The following is a 17,602-nucleotide window of genomic DNA, read 5'->3' as shown; positions in this document are numbered from 1 at the left end:
CAGAATGTGTCAGCAAATGGAGACTCCAATCAGGTAGGCACAAACGATAGCGAAAATGTGGTCCTTAGTTTCTGTAGCTGAGGGCAAAATTAGGTCTAAATACTTAAGATACCACAAGTGATCATGAACACAAAATACATAATTAGGAGAAGATTCTGATAGCCTTGCTATCATGTAATAGCACCTTATCCCATGAGTTATCCCACTGATTTCAGTGGGACTATTTGTGGAGTGCAGTGTGTCTTTTTACTGTGAGTTAGGGAATCAGAATCTACCTACTATCCCCTTGTCCCTTAAGATCACAATATTAGATACATAATATGTAATAAATATATATTTTACAGTGACCTAGCCTTTTAATATCAGGGACCACTCTGTCACTCATGTCCTTTCTATGTTAAACAAAGCTGTCAATATCAACAGGTTGTATACTGGGAACTGCTAATAATAGCCTTGACAGTGAAAATTTGGGATTTTCTAGTGAGAATTCAGAGGCACATTCTATATAAAGATACCAAACTCCACTTTTCTACTGCTAGAAGAAAAGTCAGCACCTTCCATCACAATTAATCTTACATTAATCTTCGATCTCTGGGCATTGCAAAAAGAGAGCTGTCGGCTATAAATCATTTTCAATGGCTAGCTCAAATCTCATGCAGGACTTCAAGCTACTCAGTTAAAATAATTCAGAAAGTGGTGAAACAAAAGATTTGTGGAATAAAATATGCATCAAGATGGTTATAGTGTTTATTTAGTATCAATTCTGTTTTTATTGGTTGACCTGGAAATAGAATAGCCCGTATCCTTTAGTGCTTATCAGCCTTATTAGCTAATAAGCACCATAGTGCCTGGGCAGTGGAGACCCACTGACCAGTGGGCCGGTGCCTTTGTCCACCAGGAGGCAGCAAAGCTACCATCAAAAGATGAAGGATAATACAACCCCAAGACCACAGATTGCTACCTACAGCATCCCTACCTTGTCACCTCCCTGCAAGCACAACTCTCACTAGTGGTTAGCAGACCTCCAGGAGAAGGAACTATAGAATTACTGGAGAAACTAATGCATTTCCTGCCCGGTCTTGTGCTGGGAAACCCCAGAGCCACTGTGATTGGCAAATGCAACAACCACAAAGGCAATACCAATAATACTGTAGCCTCTGAACTCTTTTTCTACACAGAAATATAGTTCATGCCAACAATCTCCAAAACTTAGCTAGAGACACAGTGGACCTAAACTTCAGCCTAAGAGTAGAACAAGGGACATCGTAAATGAAAGAAATTGACTCATAAGACTCACTGAAACACTTAACACTTCACTCCATAAGGCTAATAAATAAATATACAATCAAAGATTCTGGGTAACATTTCCAAAAGAACCTATGTGATTTAGGCTCCCAAGGCCCATTTTCAAGAGTCTTAGGGCCAGATTAGTAAAGGTATTTAGACACCTAAAGATGTACATGAACATCTAGTGTGGTTTTCAAAAGCAAACAGGTACCTTACACAAATAGAAATCAATGGGAGTTAGACATCTAAGTGATTTTGAAAAGCCCTCTAATGTCTATCTGCATCTTTTGGCACCTAAATACCTTTAAAAATCTGGCCATTAGGCAGGTAGTAGTTTATATGTCATTGAAAGTGCATGGGGATAAGGCTTCTAAGTGCTGAAATCACTTTTGAAAATGGGACTTAGGTCGAACATTATATTAAACCTTGAGTTTTCACAAACTCTTTTCTTCAGATTTCCCCGGCAGTTCATTTTTGCAACAAATCCAAAATGCAGAAACTGTCTCGATGTCTGAGCTGAAATCCTGGATCCAAACACTCTTGGACCTTGGGGAAGTATGGACCCAGAGCTGAACTTTTCAATTTAGGCCCATCTCTAATAAAACTCAGTTTTGTAAAACTGTCTTGAAAATTTAGTAAATCAGCCACAAACCCAGCTAGCCCAGACTTTACAATCACGTTAAAGGAGAAAAAGGTTTTGTTTGCCCATCAGAAAATGCACTTGGCTTTAATGAATGTACAAGTATATTCTCCTATGTTTGTTATGCCAACACATTGCACCAGTATTTGCTGATTTCCACATTTAGGTTCATAATTTTCAACCTCACATAGGAAACCCAACATAGTATAGCCCAACATAGGATTATGAGGCAAGTTACCTGGTTTTATTCTACCGTGCTTTTCTTTCTAAAACTATACATCTTGCACAGATTAAAATTATTACAGTATTTCTATTATTAGTGCAGTGCAATGCTGCCTATTCTGCTCAATTTAGCAACTCTCCTACTTTCCCTCTCTAATCTTTAACGTAATTTCTTCACTCTGTTGGGTGAATACTCCCTGACAGATGTGGGATGATCTACTAGCTCTTCATTAACTGCAGCTGCCTAGTTTTACTTGAAAAAAGAAGTCAGGGAACTGTCTCTAGTCTTTATCTAGTCCTTCAAACAGGATACCAATTGCATCTTATGAAGTATATAAAGAGGATATTGTGAGATATGTTGAAGTCAATCTACTTGGTGAAAAATCTAGATTTGTACACCTCTTTTATTATGCATTTAACATATTACTCCATCTACATGGCAACTTCCCAAGATAAAAAAAATACTGTGTTTGTATTTTTACACAAGGTTTTCTAATTTGCGGGGAAGCATTAACCTTCAAAATAGAACATTTTGTTAAATATTATCCTCAATAGTTTGGCTACATTTACTGTAAAATAGTGAGATAGCATTTTCTCTCATACAAGTGTAGCTATAGAGTTATCTAACATATGTAATTTTTTAAGTGTACTGTATTCCACACAGTTTCAACAAGAAACACAATAATTTAAGAGAGGTTATAGTAGTAAATAAGTTTTCCCAAAGGGGGTACTGCCAGGGCAGGGAGTGTGCGGGACCCAGGAGTATCTCTTAGCCATTGCTTCTTCCCACTCCATAAATATATCAATAACTGAAGAAGACAAACAGAACACTTCGAATTACAGAATCTGCTTTTGCACCATACATCACTTACACGCCCTAGAAACCACATTTGATCACAATATTTCCTCTGTTCTGAGAGCCATCCCAAGGATTTATTTTAGTGTCATGAAATTCTTTCTGTGCAAGCAGCTCTTCTACTCTAAAAGGGGCCTGAACGTACAAACATTCAAAAAAGCAGAACAAGACACCACTTTCAAATTACTGTGCCTAATGACTGACCTTGTTCATTAATAATATGTCCGGAAGGCAAACAACATTTTACTAAATGTCTATAGCACCTAGATACAGTACAATGGTTTTGATTCTCAGACTCAGAGAAGGCAATACAAATGGTTTAGAAAATGTCTTTGTGCTAACTAAACACATTTTCCATATTTGTGGTATAATTACACATATACACACACTTCAGTTTGAATCACTCATTCACAATAATACGCTCCCAAAACTAAAAAGTGTACTTTATATATACAAATTTCCTATTATTTAGTGAGACACGGTGAATGAGGTAATGCCTATTACTGGACCAACTTCTGCTGGTGAGAGAGATAAGCTTTCGAGCTTACACAGAGCTCTTCTTCAGGTCTGGGAAATGTACAGAAGTTGGTCCAATAAAAGATATTACCCTACTTTGTCTCCCTAATATACTGGGATTGACACGGCTACAACATTGCAACACTGAAAACTGTTTAGTAACGCCTATCAGGTAACCACATTCATGTAACTTTGCAGGGAGATTCTGTGTTTCTAAAGCAGAATCCTAGGGCACTTCTAGTATCACTGTAATAACTTCCCACGGAGTAGTAGTTTTTACTTTTTAAAAGCATACACAGTAATTTTATTAACACGTTTAGGCATCAAAAAGCAGCTAGAGACAACAACATTTTTTAACATCTCACTATAAGCTATTCAAATTTCATAATCATTTACACAGTAACTTACCAATTCATGCGGCAGCCGTTTCTAAATTTGTCCCAGTGGTCTTATATTTGATATTTTTCCACATACACCACATCTTCCCTCCTCGGCTTGAAGCTGTTTCTGTGCATTTCATTTGACCACAGAACTCTCAGATTCTACTGCCTTATTTACATTTCCTTTGCAGGGCACTTGAATCTACCCACTGATATAGGGTTTCCTTCTGGCAAGTCTTAAATCTGTCTTCTTTAGTCCCTTCTGCCAACTGCCTGGGATAGTCAGCTTCTGTAAATTCTGCCATCTCCTCTAAAATCTACAGCACTGCATTCTATATCTTGCCATAAGATATACTTTATTTCTTTGCAATACTTCTGATTCTTTCCTCTTAACATTAAATCACTGGCTTTCCCTTGCTGAAAAAAAACAAGCTAATCCTGTTTTACTTTATAAACAAAACTACTACTTTATTCCTTCCTTGAGAATATGTACCTTTTAATTATAGAAAAAAAGGACTCTACCAGAAGGGTCCCTGTGTAAATACAGCCATGTCTTGTCTATGATTTATAGCTTTCTCATACAATACAATAAAACTGTCTGGTACACCATTGGAACTATTAACTAACCAATATTGAACTGTATTTCCAAAATCTTCTCATTCATTGGTTTAAACCCATGATGCCACTGAAGAAAATATATAAGACTGCAGCTAAAGAATTAACAGTGTAAAGAAATCCTGCCTGTCACCATTCTATTCTGCATAAGAGAGAGACTATGTGGATAAGAGTATATTATACTTTAATATGGAAATTCATTGCCTGGATGGAGAGGAAGAATGCAATGACAAAAACTGTATAGATAATCTTGCATCGCTGCTTTCACTTAATTGGCTCTGTGCTGTCCAGCAAGCATACTGATACTTGCAAAACCAAAAGCAAATGATTTTCACATACTGCATTGATCTCATAAAAATTAACTATTTCCTGCTTCAATATGTTATACTATATAAATTTAATCAGGGGTGAAATTAGAATTCCTAAAGTACAACAAAGCAAACCTGAAATAATACCATTCTCTCTCTCTCAAGAAGTTCGTGCATATTTACATACAATTGTATGCGGTGCACTCATAGCATCCAGAAAATACTGCATTGTCCTGTTTTATATTACATATATTCCTCCACGTCAACATACAAGCACTGAATGTTAGTGAGAATCAATGTCCATCAGCTCTTAAAGAAGTGCTCATTAAATAATTTCTTATTGTCTCCAGTTGTGTGTAAAGTACATGAATAAATTTACACTCTCTGCTAGGTAGCTATTTCTTTCTTTCAACAAATTAGCCTGTAGAAAACTAACTCATAGTAATCTGATCTTCTTGCAGTTACTTAACAAATGCTCATTTTAAAATATCCTCATGTGATGAAGCAACACTTGGAGGTCAGTAACTATATGTTTAAAGTAGGGTCCTATAAGAACCACAGGTTTGAAAGTACTTACTATAAATCCATAATCAATGCATCATAAGGATTTCCCAGGATTATTATTTTCTGGGGTGGGCAGCAACATTAGCTCATCTGGGTTGCTTCAGAGTTAAAACTTCTACAGGGTTAGCGATTGTAATATGCAACAAATCATGTGTTACGTGCACATTTTTAGCAAATAATTTGCATTGACCTAATTTTGTCATGTCAACAGCTTAACATTAGAGAAATAAAATTCCCCATGTACAACTCCACTTCTGAGAAACAAATGGGTAATGACTCATTTGGCATTCAGCAAGTTCTGTACCTCTGAAAAGATGAATGCTATTATTGTTCTGGCAATTTTATGCCGTATTTTTAAGTTGCAATAACCAGTACAGTGTTTTGTTAAAGTTTCTTTTGTCTTATGTGGAAATGAATTAATTAAATGCTGTGGAGAGACACTAACAATGTAGGTGATCAAAGGGACAAGGACTGTTCCTAATCTTACAACAAGTGGTTTTGTTTTGTTTTTGTACATCAGAAGTGACCAGTAGTTAGAACAGGAGACTAGAAACTGGGTACAGAGGTTTACACTTCTGGTTGCATCACAGACTTGCTGTATTGTGACCTTGAGCAAGTCTCTGCCAAGTGTGTTTGTGCCTCAATCTCCACTTCTGTAGAAGGGGGATAATAATGCTAAGCCAGGGCACAGGTGCCTCGTGAGGCTTATTTCATCAGTTTGTGGAGCACTTTGAGAATTTCATACGGAAAGTGCTATATAAGGCCCTGATTCAACCAAGTGCTTACATTAAGCACATAAGGACTCTCATTGACTTCAACCCATGTGCTTAAAAACCACACACATGTTTAAGTATCTTGCTGATCCAGGGCTGTAAGCTTAAGCGTTATTATTTACAAGACCAGTAAAACCACTTGATTACGCAGTATGGACAATAATAATTGCTGTTGTTGTTGTTCTGCAGCATTGCTGGCATTGCAGTTTTCTTTTAATTCCCTCTTCTCCCTCATATACATTTTTAAACAAATCTGGATTTAAATCAAAACCCTTTGTTTCAAGTTCACACCTGCCTGCAAGGTGTGTTAGCACTATGCAACAAACTGCACACTGTTCCGGAATTCAACTTTTGCCTTCCACGAGTAGATTTCAGCTCCTTTTGGGGATATTTTGCATAGCTGCTTCTGACTACTCCATCACAGTTGCAGTCAGTTGCTTAAATTTTCAAATCTCCCAAAATGATAAGGAACAACACAAAAATTAGTAATGGCAAACACTGCTCACTAATATTCAAAATAGCTGTGTCTTGAGGCTAAGTAAGAATAGTGAACATCCCCTCATCGCTTGTACTCTCCTCAAAATCTTAGTTCTAAGTTTAAACTAAACTGAAAACTAAATAACAGCTATAAAAATAATAATAATAAAAAATCTTTGGAGAAATCACGCTGTATAGTCGCAAACCAGTACATTTTAAATGTGCTAGGGAAGTTTGACTAGGAGGTCAAGTTCGAGCAAACAAATCTCCCAGTGTAAAAACCGGAGACAAATGAAAATGATAGCTCTCATTTTTATGAAAACATACATATTTGCAAAAGGCTGACAGATAACTAAGTACATTGGTTTAGCTAACGCATATTAGAGCAATATCACATTTCATGCTGCATGTGCTCATAATCATTACAGAAATGCTGAAATAACACCGTTCCTAAAGAAACAAATTATCATAATACCCATGTAGCTCTTTCTACAGCGGGGCTCATTGGAGATGCCTTCTATTTTGAAATGAGGACAAGTTCTTCTTTCAATTATGAAAAAAAAAAACAATGCTTAGGAGGCAGTTGCTGAGACCAATTAACCTTAAACATGTTTTCTGTAATACTTAATTCAGACTTACCCTTTTCCATGGAAGCAGAAACCTCCACACTAAAATCACAGCATATGGAAGGCACATGGAAATACTGTATTCATTCTCTAGCATCTCCTCTTACTAAATGTTATATTTTCCTTATTTTCTCCCTGGATCCCTAGGATCTGAGAATATCTGTACTACCGCAGGTAGCCATCTATTGTGACTCCACTCTTTCTTGTGCTGTTCCCCTTAACCAAGTCTAATGAGAAAATACTCTGTCCTCACCAGAAAGACACTTTCATACTTCACAGCCTGTGGTTTTCTCAGCTTTGAGACTTATTGCCTATACAGGAAAAAAAATATTTGCACTCCTTATGTACCTTCTGCATCACAGGATTTCATTCAGCTTGTCTGACTATTCTACCCTTCAAATCAGAACAATTTTGAATTACTTTCATCTATTCCAGGGCTTGACCTATAGCACAAGAAGTCCAAGGGCACTGTATGTAAAGCCACATATTACATAAATGTATAGAACTGGAAGACAAAGCCCATGAAAGCCAGAAAAAATAATATTAATACTGATATTAATTTTAATGCCACTACTGTCACTTATAATTTGCAAGTCACTGCAAAAACTTATTTCTTCTGCAAGTACAGTGCTAGATTAATGCATCTTTGTAAATGACATATATTAACATGATGGCTGCTCAAATATTACAGTAATCAGGGCTATATAAAGCATGTTGATATATTGCATCTTTTCCTAAAAATAAATAAAACACCTGCTCCAAATTTCAGTTAGTCAGATCTGTGTTCACAATATGCCTTGCAAACAAAATGAGATTCTTACTGTATATAGCACATGCTTGTCTTACATTTTAACTCAATCCTCGACATTTAAGTGAAATTAATCAATAACACAGACATTCCATTATACATATGCATGTACATTTTTAAAAGAAAGTTTTAAAGCACTTTGCAACTCACTGAACACTTCACTTCTCCTCTTTTCCCACACTGTGTTTATGGAGAAGACAGAAAGCTGGCAGCTTGAATGAACTATTTTGTCAACAAGTATTTTCTACATTATAATACAGAATACAAGCACCTGTTTCAGCTAAATAATTTTTGGTCATACTATTGTCATTGATATGCATAGAAAAACTGTAAAAGACCCAAATGCCTGCTTTAAGATGTCTCACACGAGCCTTTGAAACAACACACTACTACCCATGTAGCGAGATCTTTAATGTTCATAAAAAGCATTTTGGAAAAAAAGACAACTAATTTGCTTAAGTGAATCAATTACATGCCTGTATAAAGGACCCAAAGAAAACTGCAAGCTCTAAACAGATTATACCCTGTCTCACCAGTTAGATTCAACAAAGAGCAGTGGAATAGAAAATCAAATGCATCGGGCAAAGTCACATTCACATGCAGCTTTAGAGGCAAAACTGGTACTTACAGAACTGTAAAGTAAAATGTCCCAGTTTCTTTTACATTTTACAGCAAATCAAACAAAGATTTCAGCTCTCAGCAAGTCACTCCTTCCACTATGCTGATCAGCCAGGCAGAACAGGCCCTTATGGATTGTCTATGCAGCTGGGAGATAATGGAACCATATTCTCAGCTGGGACTAGAGATGCTTAACTGCTATCCACTGAGCACTGCATGTCTCTTCCCCAGCATTAATCAGGAAGTACACTGCTTCGCTGCTGTATTCCCCCAAAGGACCTACACAATTAGCACATGAATCAAAGATGCATACTGAGAGAGAGCTGCACACATCTTTAACTGGATATCCTAACACAGATTCTGATTAGGGAATCAATTTTGTTCACTGATCAAGTGTGTCAAACCTTACCAAAAAACAGATAAAATATATATACTTGTTCACAGGTTTCAATTAGGGCTTTATGTTTGCTATGACCACATAAAAGATGATTACACAAATCCCTATAATTAAACTGGATGCTTTACATATACAGTAAACTATGCTGTTATAATCCAACAAGTCTGTGTCAGGGCTTCTCTGCAGTCCTATTTAACTATTGCATGGTGCCATACATACTGCAGTATCATTTTCACCCCTTCTCTGTGTAATATTTATATCCTTTTCAGGTTTAATCTTTGGGGAACAGAGATTTGGTGAATTCTGATCCTAGTGGGGAAGAGCCTTTTCACTGAAGATAACAGTCCTGCAGCAAGAATCAGAAGCAGACCTACTTTTCTTTAAAAAGTGAGAACACTATTGTACTTGTATTTTTCTTGCTAATATATGGTGGCTTTATTTTTTGGTGCAAGTTTTATTTAAACAACAAGGAGTCTGGTGGCACCTTAAAGACTAACAGATTTATTTGGGCATAAGCTTTCGTGAGTAAAAACCTCACTTCTTTGCCCAAATAAATCTGTTAGTTTTTAAGGTGCCACCAGACTCCTTGTTGTTTTTGTAGATACAGACTAACACGGCTACCCCCTGATACTTGTTTTATTTAAGTTTCAAATCCACTAGTTCATAAGAAGGCTCTGTAGGAAAGGGGTAGCATATCCAGTTGCCACATTTAATGAAAGTGAGCCATTCTAGCCATTTAAAGGCTGTGCTCACAGTTGGTGTAAAATTCATCTCTTGAAAGGTGTTTTCTCCATCCTCACACATCAATATGTAAGGTATAGATTCATAGATTCTAGGACTGGAAGGGACCTCGAGAGGTCATCAAGTCCAGTCCCCTGCCCTCATGGCAGGACCAAATACTGTCTAAACCATCCCTGATAGACATTTATCTAACCTACTCTTAAATATCTCCAGAGATGGAGATTCCACAACCTCCATGTCGTCATGAGAGTGTTTTTGGTTACTGAACACTAGCTTTAAAAAAATAACCCTTTTCTATTTGTTGAGAAAAACAGTTAGGACAAGGAAGAGTGATAGCAGACTCTATTATAAATTATTTGTACTACCACAGTGCCTCACAGACCTGATCATGGACCAGGGCCTCATTGTGGTAGGTGCTGTAGAAACAAGGGAACAAAGAGATGGTCCTCTGCCCCGAAGAATTTACAATCCAAGAAGAAGACAGCAGACAAGAGATGGATACAGACCGGGAGTACAACTAAACAGAAAATATTGGTCAGCACACAGCAATTTACACTAGCCAAGAATTGTGCCCACCACATGAAAGCTTCTTCACAGAACTCCCAGGACACCTCATTCATTGTCATGCCGCTATCCAATCGCACAATCACTTGAGAGGCTGAGTCTCACCAAGTTCAAGTTTTTCCAATGGGAACTGAAAGCTCTTAGTGTTTTGTGGGATCAGTGATTTGGGCCTCGGAAAGAGTGCAACAGTCCAACAATAAATCTTCTAAGAGCCAAGATGAAGTAAAACATTCACTTGTGTCCCAAGTCAGGATTTTGACCAAGGTTTTCTGCAGTGACAGGCAAATGACTCCGAGTTCCCAGATAGGCTAAAAATATAGCTGTGTTGTATGGGAGTAAACGTACCCCTATTAACATGAAGAGTAGAATACACAACTTAGCTTTATGAAATAGCCTTCTCTTGCATGTCAAGTAGTGAATGATTTTTTGTTCACTAATGTGAAACAATGAAAACGACATTGGTCAAATTTACATGCAATAATCTGAAGCCACACCTTTGGTGAAAATTGTTTTGGCCATATTCTCAGTTGATATAAACTGGCCTAACTCCTCAGAATTCAGTGAATTGAACTGAATTCTGATTTACAGAGACAGAGGGTCTGGCCCAAAATTTCAGATATTGGGCTTGATGGGAATTTACTTGCTAATTCATTGATGCTTACAAGTCCCTTATTTTTATTCTTGGCATTATGGGAACTTCAGTCTATGTGTTTCACACAGGGTATGTGAGAGGCAGACCGTGAAAAAGGTTAATTAAATAGCAATTGTGCATCTCAGTCATATTAGTAAGCAGACCACAGGAGCAAATAAAAAGAGAAGCAAATTAATATATACCGAAGTATCTATTCAATAATAAAGTTGAAAATAAATGGTTTAATTGATTTTAAGTTCTATTCAATTCTTATTTGCTGGGTAGTTAGTTAGATTCATTTTTGATTATTGTTTGGGTTGGATACATTGTGGTGCCCAGTGATTTGCACTTATTTCAAAATATAAGTGATAATTAGTAACCACAATTTTCTTAAACTCCATCAATCGCTAGTGTAATCCCCTCAGAGGAAAATTATTAGAAAAATAGAGCAGAATCATACAAAGCCTTCAATTGTGTGATGTAATAATTATTTCTTTATTGAAAGTGGAATACCAACACTGAGGAGAAAATAAATAAGAAATATAAAATCTGGAATCTTTGTAATTTATTTATGGAAAGATTGAAAAAAAAACCAGACCTTCTCAACAGAAAGCTGTCAAACAAGACGTGTATAGGTATTGTTAAAAGAGATGGGTTGAAATAAATAAAAATAATAAAAAGAGCTATTGGAATTGGTAATGTTTTACAGTCATTGCTTTGTAGGAAGCTAGAAAGTGATATTGTTTATATTGTGGTAATGCTTAGAGCTCCAGTCAGAGACCAGTGTGCCACTTTGCTAGATGCCATATAAACAAAGAACAAGAAATTGGATCCTTTCCTAAGGAGCTTATCTATAAGGACTTACCTGGATTGGGGCTTCCCAACCTGACTCTTCCCTATTTAAAGATGTAGTGCCACAGTTGTGATCAGCGGAGGTGCTCAATCTGTTTAATAAATGGGGGTGGGCTTGGTAAAGCCTTCTCCAGGATGAACATTCAACTCTGAGTCAGGCTTAGGCCCCTGCTCTGAAAAAGCCCAAATGTGTTGATCTTCAAGCATGTCTATTTGTGGGCGCTGCAGAAAGCAAGGTTCGATCTGCACGGGGGAAAGAGTTCTATGTTTTTGATAGGGGTTGAGCTCTGCTGGCTGTCAGGAATGAAGCAGCTATTCAATTTCATTTTTGTTCTTGTAATGTGTCACGGGCTAGGGTTGCCAATTTTGGTTGGTCATATTCCTGGAGGTGTCATCACATGACGTAATTTTTAATTAAAGATTAATCTTTAATTCCTGGAGACTCCAGGACAATCCTGCGGGGTTGGCAACCCTATTGCTGGTGCACCTTGAACCTTGGATACTCATCTCTTTTTCTTATTGTATAAATCTAGAATGTTGTCTAATGAGTAGACAACTAAAAACCAGCATCAGGATTCCTGTTCCTGATCCTCTTCCACTGACTTACTACGTGGCCTTGCAAGTCACTTCAAGGCTGATATTCCAAAAGTCAGGCACGGTATTGCACGTCAAATGTGTGCGCCTTATTTTTACCTGTACACATCAGGTATCTGCATGTACAAATGACCAGACAGATGCATGACTTGCCATTAAGATGCATAAATATACAATTTTCAAAGGCAACTATGGCAATTGCATGAAAAAAAATATTAGGCATCCTGTAATGTGTCTAATTTTGGTAAAATAAATGTTTGTGGAATACAAGGCCATTAATCTCTCTGTCTTGTATGTAAAATGGTTACAACAATGTTAATTACCTACTCCACAGAGGTGTTTTGAGGCTTAATTAATATTTATAAAGCAGTTTGATATTCTTGGACAAAAGGCACTATATACAAGTGCACATTATTATTTTTACTACCAGTCTATGTAATTAGGAAACAAGATTCTACATTAAACTTCTCCTCATGGTTCATTCCTAATGTAATAGCATATTCCAGTTACCTCGGACCAACTGCTCTACCCTTATTGTCAACAGAGCAGTGTTCAAATCCAATAGTTTGCCTTACTGAGTGGCAGTGTATATTCAAAGTCTGACGCTAATGCAAAGTCGACTAAAGTCAATAGGAGGCCTTCCCTGACCTCAGTGGGCTTTGCAGCAGGTTCTACATGCAAGGAAGCATTCAGATTATCTTTGCATCCTATGTATATTCAGTGTCTTTGAGCTTCTTATTGAAAATCAGGGGACCTGATGGAACAGAGAGGCCCATGGTGTGCCAGGTGGAACAAAATGGGTTAAAATAAAAAGAAGGGAGGTGCTTCTGCAGAAATAACAACCCCCCCACAAAAAAGAGAAAAAACTCTCAGCTAATACTCTCAAATTAGGGGAGCTGCAAGACATTTATCTACCCCTGTGTTGTAGGCATAAGAAGTAGGGTTTTAAACATATTATTCTGAATCAAACCCTCCATCCAGACAGGCAGGCAACTATTATAGCACTTCTCCTCCAATTGCCAACTCAGAGCTGCCAACTCTGAAGAATGCACTGGGCAGAATTCCTTCCTCCAGATATTCTTGATAAAAGAAAGGTCAATTGTGTGCTGGCGGTAACCCCATATTTGGCAAAGAGTGTTACCTCTAACTCCTGAAAAGAGCCACATACAAAATTGTTACACTGTAAACCAGTCTTCCAGAATCCTTCCTGGAATGGTTATAACTGGTCTGGACAAAATGGTTCTTAGATTCCACTGCTGAAAATAAGTAAAAGGATGAAGTTGTTTTGTTGCAAATTTACACCCATATGTCTGTTCCCAAGGATGCAAGGGCAAATTGGTGGAGGTCTATTGAAGTTCATGGTGCTATGCTCATTGTAAGATAGTAGATTATTTTGCTCAATTTTTCCCATGATGTTAAGTGGAGGCAATTTCATTGGCCAGCACTTACATTCAGCCAGAGGGAATATGGCCAATTCTGTATGGAGAAGCTCATATTTTGAAACAAAAATCTCAGTATTTATTGGGCTTCAATCTTTTGAGTGAATGAAGAGCTCTAAAATTATCTGACTAGAGACATATACTCATCTATTCCTTAAACATTCATTCCATAGAACAGTTGCTTTCATATTGCCAGTTTTGCAACTAAAAAAAAAATTGCAAAGTGACTTTTAAACTAAAGAAAGACACTTGTAGCTGCAAAGGTGGAAGGAAATCCCATTTCAGGATGTTAACTGATTTAGGAATCAAATATGCTCAAAAGGGATATTGTCAACAATGCTTAGTCTGTATCTCAAATACTAGAGGGTTACCATACTTCAACCCCACATGAAAATAAATGTGCTTTGAAGGATGTTCTTGTGAACAAAATGCTGGAGGCTGTATCTTCAACATCCTCCATCCTCCATCTCCCTTGATCCCATGTGTCAGGTATATATCTTAAAACACATCATTTTTTTAGAATGTTGGACAAGACAAAAGAAATTGGAGCCACATCGATTCCACCTGCTGCAACAGCAACAGCAGTGGGGCAGGGGGAAAAGCATGCACGTCTGAAAGTGAAGACTATGTGCCGTTAACATTACTTGATCCATCTCTCCTGGGAAGACTTGAAAAAAAAATCCCTCCCCAGGCAGACTTTGATTTTTGGAAGGATGCTCTCATAAGCAAATTGCCAGAAGACATAGCATTCACCCTCTTCCATCTCCTCAAGTCCCATGTGGATGTTAGGTATATCATATAAAACAGAGTATCTTCCTGGATGTCTGGGAGTGCCAGAGAAACTAATGAAAGGCACTACAAGCACCTCTAGCAAAAATTACAAGCTGTACTCAAAGTATATCTTAAGTGATGCTGGGGGCATTTGACAGACCCAGTTGAATTCAGCTGAAGATGAAAGCCTCACATTTTAAAAGAAAACTGGAAAAGTTATTTCCAGGTGCCTTCTCTCTTGCAAGTGCTCATGCACTACAATGATGATGGCCAAATAAATATCAGGGTAGTCAGATTACACTTCAGTGGACATGTCTAGAGGGGCAGCAAAAATGATAATTTATTTATAGCTGATTGGGCATGTTTACTTCTGTGTTTGAACAGCACCTGGAACAATGGGATCTCGATCCTGACTATGGTTTCTGTGTGTTACCACAATATCAGTATTAAATAAAGAAGAAGAAGAGAGGTAAACTGCTTTCCCACTTTTGCTGTCAAATATGCTGTGGATAATCTCCCTGAAAATGTGTCTGCTGTTTCTGATTACTTTTGCCACTTTTGATCCAGCTAAAGAACATGGGACTTGCCAACTGCTTTGTTTAAGATGAGGTTGACTCAGGATCTCCTCCACTCATACCTGACCCTTATTTGTTTTTATTGTATCAGTATAATTCAGAAGGGTCACCTTTCTTCTTTTCAAGTTGATGACTGGAATTCTACTTGGCTCTCCCCTCATCAATGGCCAAAGAATAAAAAATGTCAGGGTGGGGCATGAACTGCAACAGTCATCCTTCATCAAAGCTGACAATTCATTATTCATAATGGAGTAGGCTGCTTTGCAGACCATCATCACTGACACTGTCATGTAACTCTAGCTTCCGATGTTGCATTGCCAAGACATTCAACAAGATTGTAGAGCTGCCGATGCTCTTCTCCATCACAAAACTCAAAGCATGCCACCGCTGCTTCAGAAGAAGAAAATCAGTCCAAGAAGGTGTTTCATTTACTTTCCTGGTTCTTGATGTCTTCGCTACTTTGCAATATTTCATAGCTTTGTGGGAAGGGTATTATGGGGGATCCAGACGGAGATCAATAGCTCATCGCATCTTCTATTTGATTTATAGTCCCCCCTGAACACACCTTCTCTGCATCAGCTTGTTTCCTATTTTTTTGTGCAAAATACCTTTCCCCGCCCCCTTGAGTTCTAGACCTCTGCAGAAGATGGCATTCCAAATAAATGAAAGAAAAGAATGCCACTATTTTAATTCATTCTCACACTTGATGCCTCTGGGGAAGGCCATAATTATCACAGAGGATAACCAGTTATGCCTACAATTAAAATACTTTAAATATTAAAAGCAAGATAGACACTTGTTTACAAGAATTAGCATTTATGCACAGAAAATATTTTCAATCCATAAAAAATAGTTTATAATGCTCAAGGGTAATCAATTTTTATGTTCATACAATTAAAACTGTACAGCTCAACATGCCCAGACACTGCATTTTGCAATGTTTTCCTGTAAAATTGATTGACTTGACAATAAAATACAAATAAACTTAAACTAGACTGTCAATATTATATTCATTAATTACTATCAACATCCAAAGGCTTTTTAGGCACCTCCAAAATAAGAAGGTGGTATAATCTCTTCCCAAACTATATACTATATGACATATGAGGGGACTAATGATATAGCGGGAAGGAAGATGGGATAAAACCAGTAAGATCACGTGATTATTCTGCACAGGCTAAACATGACTGGAGGTAGTAAAAAGGATGTTTTCTGCTCTCGTGTTTTAAACATTGTTACTGAATATCACAATTTACCAATCTAGATGGATAGAAAGCTGTTTTGCATAAAAGACCTGGCCACTTCTTGGACCTTGTGATGCCATATGCTAGGTATGACTAGCAGGCTTACCAAAGCATCTCTTGGGGAGGGGAGAGAGTGTTCAGGAAGTGTCCAAAAGGCTAAAACTTCTATCGGCCCAGCCATCTAGATTCTAATGTGGCCAGGACCACTTTATTTTGAGCACTGCCAAGGAGTTAAAAGATGGTAATGCACTCTCTCTCTCTCCTCCGCCTCCAAGAACCAGGCTTTTTTTGTGTGTGTGTGGGGGGGGCGGAGGGGGTAAAAATAAAAAGGAATCTAGCTCCAATTCTTTTATTCTTGTTAGGGAAAATCATATCCTTTCTTCTACATAGGAAAGCTAGAAAGGACTGGCTTGCCCTTACCCGAAAGGATTTCACACTAGGAGACCTCTCATGCAATCTTCCATCTTCTTTGCTACAGGAATCATAGTGGATGAGTTAGCCTAACAAGGTGAAGAGTCACCATCACAATTTCCATAGCCAAGAAGTAATCATTGACTGGCTAGTAAAGGGGGAAAAAGAGGTGAGGGATTACATCTTGGAGGAGAGCGGTCCCGTGACACCACAGTCTCTACGAATATGGGATTTGGGTTGCAAAAGTGCTCTCTCTCATTGCAGCATTCTACTTTGACTGAGGGACGTAGCAAGTGAAGCTGCATGGTGTCTGGCGCCCTGTATGCTAGGCCAATGAGGAATGAGGGTCTTGTGCACCATGAAGGCAAATGGGTTCGATAATAGTGGGTTGAAGATCACTATTTCACTACTGCATTTGTCTACTTAAGTCATGAAACATTCTGTAAAGGAAAACAATGGCAATAGGGAGGTACAGAAGGAACAATTGGAACTGTCTTTTTATGGTAGATTGAGATTAGGAAAAGAAGCAGAGGAGACCCTTGACACTAAAAGCTTTGGTCACAAGCACTTCCTGCTGCTGTACATCATCTAACAGACAGATCTTCCAGTCTGGATCACTGGAGCTGAGGATGCTGAAAAAGTATCAATTAAACTTTGTTTAATGTTAGATTCCAGTTATTTTTTGTTGCGTAT

General features: G+C 37.8%; 1 protein-coding gene across 7 annotated transcripts in view; it reads right to left on the bottom strand.

Annotated features, from left to right (window-relative positions):
• CNTN4 (contactin 4) overlaps positions 1 to 17,602 on the bottom strand; it is a 642,022-nt gene that overhangs the window by 351,470 nt on the left and 272,950 nt on the right. Inside the window, exon 1 of one of the 7 annotated variants that reach the window (XM_034775264.1) lies at positions 8,701 to 8,838. The exons of the other annotated variants lie outside the window; for them this stretch is intronic. The gene's annotated coding sequence lies outside the window, so the exon portion shown is untranslated. Of the gene's footprint in view, positions 1 to 8,700; positions 8,839 to 17,602 lie in introns of those variants that run through there. 7 annotated transcript variants of the gene reach the window in all.

This window comes from Trachemys scripta, chromosome 7 (assembly GCF_013100865.1).
Source record: "Trachemys scripta elegans isolate TJP31775 chromosome 7, CAS_Tse_1.0, whole genome shotgun sequence".
NCBI classification, from domain to species: Eukaryota; Metazoa; Chordata; order Testudines; family Emydidae; genus Trachemys; species Trachemys scripta.
The sequence above is the reverse complement of the archived record's forward strand: the minus strand, read 5'-3'. Positions and strand labels throughout refer to the sequence as shown.